Genomic DNA, 10,983 nt, shown 5'->3' with positions numbered 1-10,983 from the left:
GTTTCTGCTATTACATACTTTTAGTTGATCTGGTCTTATTCAGGCAGCTTCTTTGATTTGAAATGTGGATACAAGTGAAAATATACATGTGTTATTTAGAATATCTTTGAAAAACTAAGTTTCTCCTTTGAGAGAAATTAGAGTTCTTGCAGTGTATCACGTTTCAGCTGAGATGAGTTTGTTTTCTGGAGTTATTTTATCCTGAAATTGAATAGCTCTATTATATAGTGGTTAAAGAATATGTAAAGGATTGCGTACAGTTAGCTAAGAAACATGCCTTACGAAAATTAATAGTTAAGGATGGTAGCCTTACTAGCTAACTTATCACGTGTAAGTCAATATGCAGCACATTGTTATATTGTATGTGAATTAATGGTTCCCTTACAAAAATTTTTTTAAAGGCAAACAAACAAAAAAAAGAAAATGCACCAAGCACATAAATTTCCTCCCTACCCCACCCCAACTCATATTTTCTTACAAATGCTGTATTTTCTCATTTTGCTTTGTAAATACTGTGCAAATCTCTAAAGTATTTAAGTTATATCTATTCATATTAGGTGTTTTATGGTTCCCCTCTTCCTAAAAAGCCACCACTGGAGAACTAATATTCTGCAAAATGCCTATCTCTGCAGAGGGTAGCTCATTTTGAAACCAGCAGCATAGCACAATAATAAAGTTCCTGCTTGCTCCGCCATGATAATGTGCATCATCTATTAAATGTGTACATCTTCCACTGGAAGCCCATTGCCTTCATTGTTAATAAGTTTGCATACTGTGCTGCCATGTCAGGTTGTTTGGTTTTGCACTGTATAAATGAGATGAAATTGAGTGGAGATTTTGAGAACAGTGTATGATAGCTGCATTGTTTTAAATGTAATTTCATTTTAATCAGCCTTTATTTGAAAATGTGACCCATAATTGCTCAGAAAAGTGATGATATGGTGCTATTTTGCTAAGACCGTGTAAAGCACTTACATGGAAGCTTCCATTAGCAACCACAGTTATTTCACGACAGTGTTTCTGGAAAGCAGATAGGATTTTTCTTTGGATTTTAAAATAAAAAGGTAGCAGAAGACAGCTGCTGGTGGATGAAGCAGGATTCCAAGCTCAAAATAGAAGTGGCTGTGACTTAGATAAATTCATTTAAGTAAATGGTAAACCCAGCTGTGAGGGATGAAATTTTTCTTGCAAACACTGTTAGTAGTATGGTGTGTGAAAAATAATAAAAAAAAATCAACATAAAAAAACCCCAAACACCCCCTCCCCCAAAAAATCCCCAAACAAACAAACCAAACCCAAAACAAAACTCAACCAAAACTAAGAGGGGGAAAAAGCATTTAAGCTGGAAACTAGAAACATCTGAACAATGCCTGAGAAATTGGTGAGATATGGGTTCTGCCTGCTAATTTCTTTAATTGAAATTTCAGATAGATACATCTGAACCACCTTTAAATTAGATGGCTAACAGTGGTAACCTACATACAGCTTGGATTCTGAAATGAGCTGACTGTGGCACCAGAATGTATTTACTCTGCTGTTAAGGTAAATTCTGTCGTCTGAAGCATGCTTGTCGTTGTTTGCTAGTGTTCTCCAGTCCAGTTACATCTAAGGCAATACCTGAAATTATTTTGAAACTCTGCAAATCAATTTGTTATGTGGTAGTTTATCTGTGTTGCCCTTAGCCTGAACTGGTATTTTGTAGTAGTTCTTAGATTTAGGAATTTCGGTTTTGTTTTTTTTTTTTTTCTTTTGGTCTAAGGAAGAGATAATAAGTAAAGGCTGCTTTGTATGATACAAATGTTTATATAATGCATACTTGTCCTTATTACTGTGACCAGTTTTGGGGTTTTTTTATTAGTGTGTGATTGTTGCAAGCAGTAATGACATAGTGATGTGTGTATCTTCTACTTTTAGGTCTGAAACATCTCTGCATCACTGTTTTTTTGTTAGTTTGTAATGATTTTTTTTTTTTGTTAGTTTGAAAATTGTGTTATAATGGTAAACCAAATAATATTAAAACCACAAATTCTGAACGACAAAGTATTGCAGATTGGGGCATATTATGGATCCCACCTGCCACTTGGTGATACCTTCAGTTTTATAGCAATGGATTATTGCCTCTGGTTTTGTAATTTTAAAAGTGAGAATTTGACTTAATGACACTAATGCTGAGATTTGTAAATGGCTAAAATAATGTAAATCAGTAGGTGATCAGTTCAGAGAGATGTAGTTTTCTCACCAGAGAATGGAGTGTGGACAGTTGAAATTTATAGATACTATTGGTGTTATTACCTAAAGAGAATCTAAAACTTAACTTTGTTTGCTATTATGTAACAGGAAAAAATTTTCAGCCTGTACCTTAGGTTTATTTTTATACGTTGAAAAGTTTAATTAAAATAATATTGAAAACAGTCAAGCATCATTCCTCTCCCTGCCTCACAAGTTTAGAAGAGCACAAAGGGATGCATAACTGTCCAAGCCTGCTGGTTCCACTATTGATTCATCTTCCGACTTAGTTACACACGGGAGATGTAAAATGCCTAATATTTTGTGATCAAACATCTCTGGCTATGTTAATATGATTATTTATACCATGTAAACTGTTGCTGCTGCTTGGTGCTTAGCTTAGGAAGTTGTGACAATGTTTGGAGGGGTGGGGGTGTATGTTTGGGGTTGTTTTGTTGTTTGGCTTTTTTTTTTTTTTTTGAGAACTGCATATGATTCGGTCTCCCCATTCCTTTTTGTATTATGAAGGTGTGAACTTGAAGGATTAATAGTTATAGAGGACTTCATGTGTAGAAGTGGGTTAGTTGCAATGTGAGACAGAAGAATGAGTAGTTTGCAATGAGGCCCTGCTGTTATAGGGATGCTTAGGCAGGATGCTGATTCGGGGCTTATACAGAAACTTGGCTTTACCACTGTAATTTGATAATCTTGAACATGATATTCCAGAAAGCTGGTGGTGGGTTGGTCCTCTACATCACCCATCACCAGGGCTGGAGTAGCTGCAGCTAGTTGCTAAACCCTAACCAAGATCAGAACCATATTCAGCATTCCTAGCAATAGAATCAGGACCAGCAATTGGCTGGTTTCAACATCCCAAGGATATTCAAAATTTTCAAAATGCTTAAACGCTTATGTAATTAGCCTGGAGGAGAAGGGAAAGATGTCTCTCCCATAGGTTTGCTCTCTGAGGAGAAAAGGCAAAAGGTGTAATTATTAATAGTTCCAGATAGATGGCTCCCGAAGTACGTAGGTGACTGCAGTGCTGAGTACATAGACCAGACCAGTTTCACAACCAATGATTCTAGCATATCACAAGCCAGTATTACAAAGTACAACAAAGCGAGAACCTTGGCCTAGGCCCCAATGGTGATAAATACCAAAACAGCGAATGTATGCTGTAAGGTGTTACATAATGCAACTCTGAGACCAAGCACAATAACTCTGAGAACAAATAAATCAACATGGTGACCAGTGACTATTAAATCAATACAAAGTGTATTGGCTCTGGCTGAGATGGAGCTAATTCTCCCCACAGCAGCCCTCACAGTGCTGTGCTTTGTATTGGTAGCCAGAAAGGTGGTGATAACACACCAGTGTTTTGGCTACTGCTGAGCAGTGCTCCCACAGCATCAAGGCTGTCCCTCCAACCTTTCCCCCTCACCAGTAGGCTGGGGGTGGCAAGATCTTGGGAGGGGACACAGCCAGGACAGCTGACCCAAACTGACCAAAGGGATATTCCATACCATATGACATCATGCTCAGATATAAAAGCTAAGAGAAAGGAGGAGGAAGGGGGGGAAGGGGGGGGCATTCATTATTTACGACATTTGTCTTATGGAGCAACCGCTAAGTGTACTGAAGCCCTGCTTCTTGGGAAGTTGCCAAACATCGCCTGCTGATGGGAAGTAGAGAATAACATCTTTTGTTTTCCTTTGCTTCTGGGTGCACGACCTTTGCTGTTCCTTCATTAAACTGCCTTTATCTTGACCCACAAGTTTTTTTCATCTTATTTTCTCCCCATCCCCCCTTCTGTTGAGGAGGGGAGTGATAGAGCAGCTTGGTGGGCACCTGGTGTCCAGCCAAGGTCTAACCACCAGAAATTAATGCTCAAATTAATCTCAATCCTTTGTACCCCACATTGGGTGCCAAAAAGGACTGTTGTGGTTTAACCCCACCAGGCAACGAAGTACCACACAGCTGCTCATTCACACACCCCATCCCCAGTGGGATGGGGAGGAGAACTGGAAAAAGGTAAAACCTGTGGGTTGAGATAAGAACAGTTTAATAATTGAAATAAAGTACAATATAATAAAAATAATTATAACAACAATTGCAATGAAAAGGAGAGAGAAAGAGGGAGGAATTAAACCTAAGGAAAAAAAAACCAAGTGATGCACAATACAATTGCTCACCACCCACTGACTGATGCCCAGCCAGTTTCTGAGCAGTGATTGGTGGCTCCTGGCCAAGTCCCCCCAGTTTATATACTCAGTATGATGTTCTATGGTATGGAATATCCCTTTGGCTAGGTTGGGTCAGCTTGTCCTGGCTCTGCTTCCTCCCAGCTTCTTGTGCACCTGCTCATTGGCAGAACATGAGAAGCTGAGAAGTCCTTGATTTAGAGTAAGCACTACTTGGCAACAACTAAAAACATCAGTGTGTTATCAACATTATTCTTATACTAAGTCCAAAACACAGCACTGTACCACTACTGAGAAGAAAATTAACTGTCCCAGCTGAAACCAGGACATATGTGTTAGAAGTTTGCATTTGATTACAATGCAACATCATAGCTGATTAAATGTATTTGTTTAAACTGTTTCTTTTTGGGGAAAGGGTAATTTAAAATATTTGGGAGCAGGAAGGTGCTTAATCTAAACCAAGAGATAATTAAGTAGATCTGAACTATGTAGTCCTTACTCTTTGACTGCAATGAGGTAGGAACTCCAAAAGATATGGGAACTACAGAAGAGACGGAAACTGTAAGGTTGGATTCTGCTGACATGGCAGTAGGCAGAGTACCATGGTGCCAGTATGCAACACTGGGCTTCCCAGGCAGTATGTTTCAAGTTCCTTGAAACTTTCCAATAACCAACCAGTATTTAAAAAAAAAAAACACCACAAACACCAAACAAAACCAGCCCACAGCCTTATAAAAGATGTTGTCTTTAGAAGATGAAAAAGTAGCATTCGCAGTTATACTTGCAACTGGTTCTCCAGTGTTGCTTCTCCACATGCTAGGATTAGCATACCTTTTTACGAGATCTGGACAGCAGAAACTGAGTCACAGTATTACAAACAAAATCACTATTTGCCAATAAAATATTTGATGGACACAAAAGGCTGGATTTAAAGTAGCGTTCACTGCAATTCTATAACTTCAAATACACAAATATGGAAACAGAGGAGAAACTGATGCTTTGTGAAATGTAAGATTAAAAAACATTTTTACAGCAAATGGCATCAAAGCAATTGTATATCTGGTTTATGAGTACACACACAACTCTTTGGAATTGCAGATGACTCAATCATTCCAATTGAGATATGGCCCATATATAGTGAATTTAAGTATACTGCTAGAGCTTGGCTTTTCTTATTTACTTTTTGCAAAATCCTGAGGGTCTTCTGACCAAGGTTGAATGGGCATTGAAATAGGGTGAATAGAATCTTGTTCCACTGGCTTGCATTTAAACTGTTTTTGGAGCCAGGACTTTTCTCAGTGTCTACAAAATCTCTATGTTGGTAGTGGAAATATTTTTTCCTAGTAGGATCTTTAATAGCTATGTTAATTTTCATTGAGTCAGTGTACATAAATTTTATCTTAATTTTTCCACAAATACTCTGTAGGATTGGAAGAATGTATGACCCAGCATAACTGGAGCTAGCACATATTCACATTGAAGTTCTAATTTGTTATTGCTTTTTTTAGCTATGAGGTACTAAGCCATGCAGTGTTGAAAAGCTACAGTGTGCTCTGTGCCTATATAGATAGTTTGTTTGTTTTATGGGCATTGGCAGTTACAACTGGTTTGACACAGCTATGATAATTAAAAATTGCAGAAACACAGGTAGCCTCCTTTCCAAAAGTTCATTTCAAGACAGAATGTAACCCACTCACCAAAGCCATCCAGATACCGAACGCAGCCACAGTGTCATACCAAAAGGGAATTACTGAGTCTTATGGATCCTAATTCTGGTGACTCCCAGTAACCATTCAGTTGAAATAAATACCAGAATGGTTATTTAATTGCTACTCACAAGAAAGATGAAGGTTGCTAAATAGCTGGGTACCTTGGCTTGAACTGCTACCAGCAAAGTTAAACAATAGCAGTTACTATTTGGAAAAGGTCAGAGACTACTTATGAGAGCCTTATGGTTCTGCTATACATTTCCATACTAGCCATCCATCAAAAACTGGCTGCAGCCTGCAGTTTTCCAGGTAAAGTAGCATGTCTACTATTCTCCAGTCTGCCTAGACTCCAGTGTCTCCAGTAAGGACCTGAACCTGTTTCATCACAAATTCCCTGACTGTTGCTGTGCCTGTTGTTCCTTAAGATTTTTTTCTTTGTCCTGCCTGTGTACCACTTCAACAAATACAAATTACTTCCTTGGTTGGTTTGTTTCTGTAAAGTTTCTGACCTGGCCCAGGGAAGGCTTTGTGCTGGGAAACACTGAAGGGGTCTCTGAGGATGGGTGATGTGATTGAAAGTTTCTAGCGCTGCAGATTGTTTTCAGTTTTATTAATTAAACTAGTGCTTTCACTGTAGAAATAAAATAGATATGGGAATAAGATTATTTCCCCCCATAGAACATGGAGTGATTTGTCTTAGTGGCAACCTTCTGTAAACAGTGCTCAGAGGTCATTGATGCAAGTTGTCCTGTTTTATTACCTACTTTCATACAGATCCCATCAACACAGTACTAGAACACAGTTAACATCATTCCAGCAGTAGACATGCAGTTCTTCAAGAAAACAGTGCCATCGAGAGAGACAGAGAAAAAGGCAAATCAAAAGCCTGTGACAGAGTCAAAAGCTCCAAGACAAGTGTCTTTTGTAAGTAGAGGGCTTTGATGAAATGCTTCATTATTTTACAATTTTTGTATCAGTAACTGGGGTTGACTCAGATTGACAGGATCCCCCTGTGCTCTCTGCTTTCAAGAGGACTCTGTTAAGTGCAGGTGCCATTGTACCATAAAGGTGGCTAAGGTTGCCAAAGTACCCCAAAGGCTTAAGTTTTTAGGGGATTTATAGGTAATCTGTGGTTATTATTATATTTGGCAGTTAATACAGAGTGAAAAAACTCTGGAATATTGTGGTCACTGCAGTCTCCTGTTCCAGGCTGAGTGGCTGTATATCTTACATCTGAAACACTGTAATAATTTTCAGTGCTGTCTAGCTACTGCACTGTAGTCTGACCTTAAGTATAAAAAGTGTAGAAAAATATATCTCCGTGTCCATACTACATTAAAGTATGCAAGAAAAAAACTGATCTACTCTGGGTACCAGAAAAATTCGGTATGTACTAACTTTGCTCTTTGATGTACTCACTACCATAACTATACTCTTTTTGGTGTCACAGCTGACTCAGTAATGTGCCATGACTTGGTGCTCACAAGTCTCTTTTTCTTGGTTACCTACCTAGCTTTTGAGTCTGTGTTATTAGATACACTTTAGAAATGTGTTTACTGAGAAGAATTTGTTTTCAGGAACATAGGTATGGAAGCACTCCTGTCATGAAACAGATTTGGCATGTTTGTCTAATTCTTTCTCTGGCATCATGCACTATGCTGCTGGCAACCAAGGTATTTAGCCATAGACCTTATCTAGGCTATATGAAAATGGTCATATCCTGACCATTTAAATGGTAACATACAGCCAGCTATTATCCTTTGTTATTTGAATATAGGGCAAATTCATTTACCTTTTGCGTTCACCAGTTTTACCTCATTGTTCATTATTGTCCTATATGGTGATGCTGGATATTTTTTTAAATCATCAACTACTGCTCAATAGACAGGCCATATTAGGGACTGAACACTACATTAATTTATCTGTAATTATAAAATGCTAAAACACTGTAACTCTGCAATATAATACCCCATGCTATAAATCACTATGCTGTCGTGGTTTAACCCCAGCCAGCAACTAAGTACCATGCAGCTGCTTGCTGGCTCCTTCCCCTCCCCGATGGGATGGGGAGGAGAATCAGAAAAAGGTGGGTTGAGATAAGAACAGTTTAATAATCAAAATAAAGTAAAATATTAATAGTAGTAATGAAAAGGAAAAAAAGAGAAAGGAAACCCCAAGAAAACCAAGTGATGCACAATACAATTACTCACCACCCACTGACTGATGTCCAGCCAGTCCCTGAGCAGCAATTGGTGTGTCCTGGCCAAGTCCCCCCAGTTTATATACTCAGCATGACATCCTAAGGTATAGAATATCCCTTTGGGTAGTTCGGGCCAGCTGTCCTGGCTCTACTCCCTCCCAGCGTCTTGTGAACCTGCTCACTGGCACAGCATGGGAAACTGAAAAGTGCCTACCCTAAGTCAAGAACTACTTAGCAACAACTAAAACATCAGTGTGTTATCAACATTATTCTCATCCTAAATCCAAAACACAGCACTGCACCAGCTACTAAGAAAATTAACTCTATCCCAGCTGAAACCAGGTCATATGCTTCTGTGCCTCCAGTCCTACAATGAAGTGTCTAATCTTTTACAATGTTTAAATTCTCACTAATGCTAACAGTGGTCATCTAGAGCTATGCTGACAAAAAATAATAAATAATTCAAAAATGCTATGGCATTTATGGTCTCGAGCCATTATATTTGCAATTTCACTCGATGTAGCACACATCAACAATACTGAAGCTAAGAACACTACTGAAACCACTTGAACAGTACTATATCACATGAAATAACTTGCATGTGTATTAGTAGAGGTAGCCTTCTGCAGTCATTATACATCTGTATATGCACACTTTTTAAAACTGGTTTTGGTAGGTGCAGAGTAAGAAAAAATGAATTCAATGTTTACAGGGATAAATAAGTTACTGAAGGTATCAACTCCACCAGGAAGATAAGTTGTTCTGAGCAGAAATGAAAGAAATATTATAGGCAGGGAGCATGGATATTTCTTAGGTTTTGGAAATGGACACATTAGGCTGTGTTCAGATGACTAATTGATAATGATTGTATATGATTTGAGGACTTTATTGTCTATAACAACTGTTCATTTCAGCTCCTCTACTAGATATTGCAAGTACCAACAGCTCTGCTAATTTCAGAATCATGTGTGTTCTCCTAAATTCAAATCAGGCAAAGTCACCTGACTGAAGTTAAACAAATAAAGGAATATATTTAAAAGATTGCTCAAACCTTTGAGGTGGTTTGGGGAGTGCTCCTGTTACTCCTTTCAAGGAGTAGAAGTAACAAGCATGGGTGGTAACGGGTACATTGCTTTGTGCAAAAAAATGCATTTTAACTGCTAAGAAAAAACAATGCAAAACCCACAGTGAAATATAGGTTGGTCTTTGCCAGTCCTAACGGACACAGAGATATATAAATAAAGAAAAACTGAATATAAATAAGGAAAGTGAACAAAATAGGTTTTGTTATGGGGCTTCACTGAATCAATCAAGTGGGGGAATTGCAATTTTTTTGAGCTTTTTGCAAGCATGGCTATTCTATAACTCATACTGCCTAATAAGCATTGAAATATTTGTGTGAATGTGACTCATCCTTAACTTTTAATGAGAGAATTTTAGATGTCCACCTAAGGAGCCTCCAGTGCTTAGGGTACAGTTGATCAATTTCTTTCTCCACAAAATAATGTTAATAAAATGCTCCATAAACTAGAGATGACAGTAATAAACTGGATCTTCTAAAATAACTGCAAACCATTAATGCCTACAGAGTTCATAGGTGAGAACCTCTTGTAAGCTGGAAAACCATTTCAGACTCCTTGCATCATGGAGATACATGATGGAATCACATAGAGCATACTAAGGAAGTCCCTTTTTGACCCTATATTCCAATGACACCTCCTCTATGCAAGCTTTGGGGGGATGACTAACTGAACTATTGTCCTGGTTTTAGCTGGGATAGAGTTAATTTTCTTCTTAGTAGCTGGTGCAGTGCTGTGTTTTGGATTTGGTGGGAGAACAATGTTGATAGGACACTGATGTTTTTAGTTGTTGCTGGGTAATGTTTATATTAAGTCAAGGACTTCTCAGTTCCTTGGGCCCTGCCAGCCAGAGGGCTGGAGGGGCACAGGAAATTGGGAGGGGACACAGCCAGGACAGGTGACCCAAGCTAGCCAAAGAGGTATTCCATACCATATGGTGTCATGCTGAGTATATAAACTGGGGGAAGAAGGAAGGGGGGGACATCTGGCATTATGGCATTTGTCTTCCTGAGTAAACATTACATGTGATGGAGCCCTGCTTTCCTGGGGATGGCTGAACACCTGCCTGCCCATGGGAAGTGGTGAATGAATTCCTTGCTTTGCTTTGCTTGCACATGTGGCTTTTGCTTTACCTATTAAATTGTTCTTATCTCAATCCACGAGTTTTACATTCCTTTCCGATTTTCCTCCCCATCCCTCTGGGTGAGGGGGAGTGAGCGAGTGGCTACGTGGTGCTTGGTTGCCGGCTGAGGTAAAGGTTTAACGTTGGGTGCCAAAAAGGACTCTCATTGTTTAACCCCGGCCGGCAACCAAACACCACATAGCCGCTTGCTCACTCCCCCTCATCCAGAGAGATGGGGAGGAGAATTGGAATGGAATGTAAAACTCAAGGGTTGAGATTAGAACAATTTAATAGGTAAAGAAAAAGCTGCACACACAAGCAAAGCAAAGAATTCATTCACTACTTCCCATGGGCAGGCAGGTGTTCAGCCATCTCCAGGAAAGCAGGGCTCCATCACATGTTACATGGTTACTCGGGAAGACAAATGCCATAATGCCAAATGTCC

Source organism: Falco rusticolus, chromosome W (genome assembly GCF_015220075.1).
Source record: "Falco rusticolus isolate bFalRus1 chromosome W, bFalRus1.pri, whole genome shotgun sequence".
Lineage (NCBI taxonomy): Eukaryota > Metazoa > Chordata > Aves > Falconiformes > Falconidae > Falco > Falco rusticolus.
Note: the sequence above shows the minus strand (reverse complement) of the source record.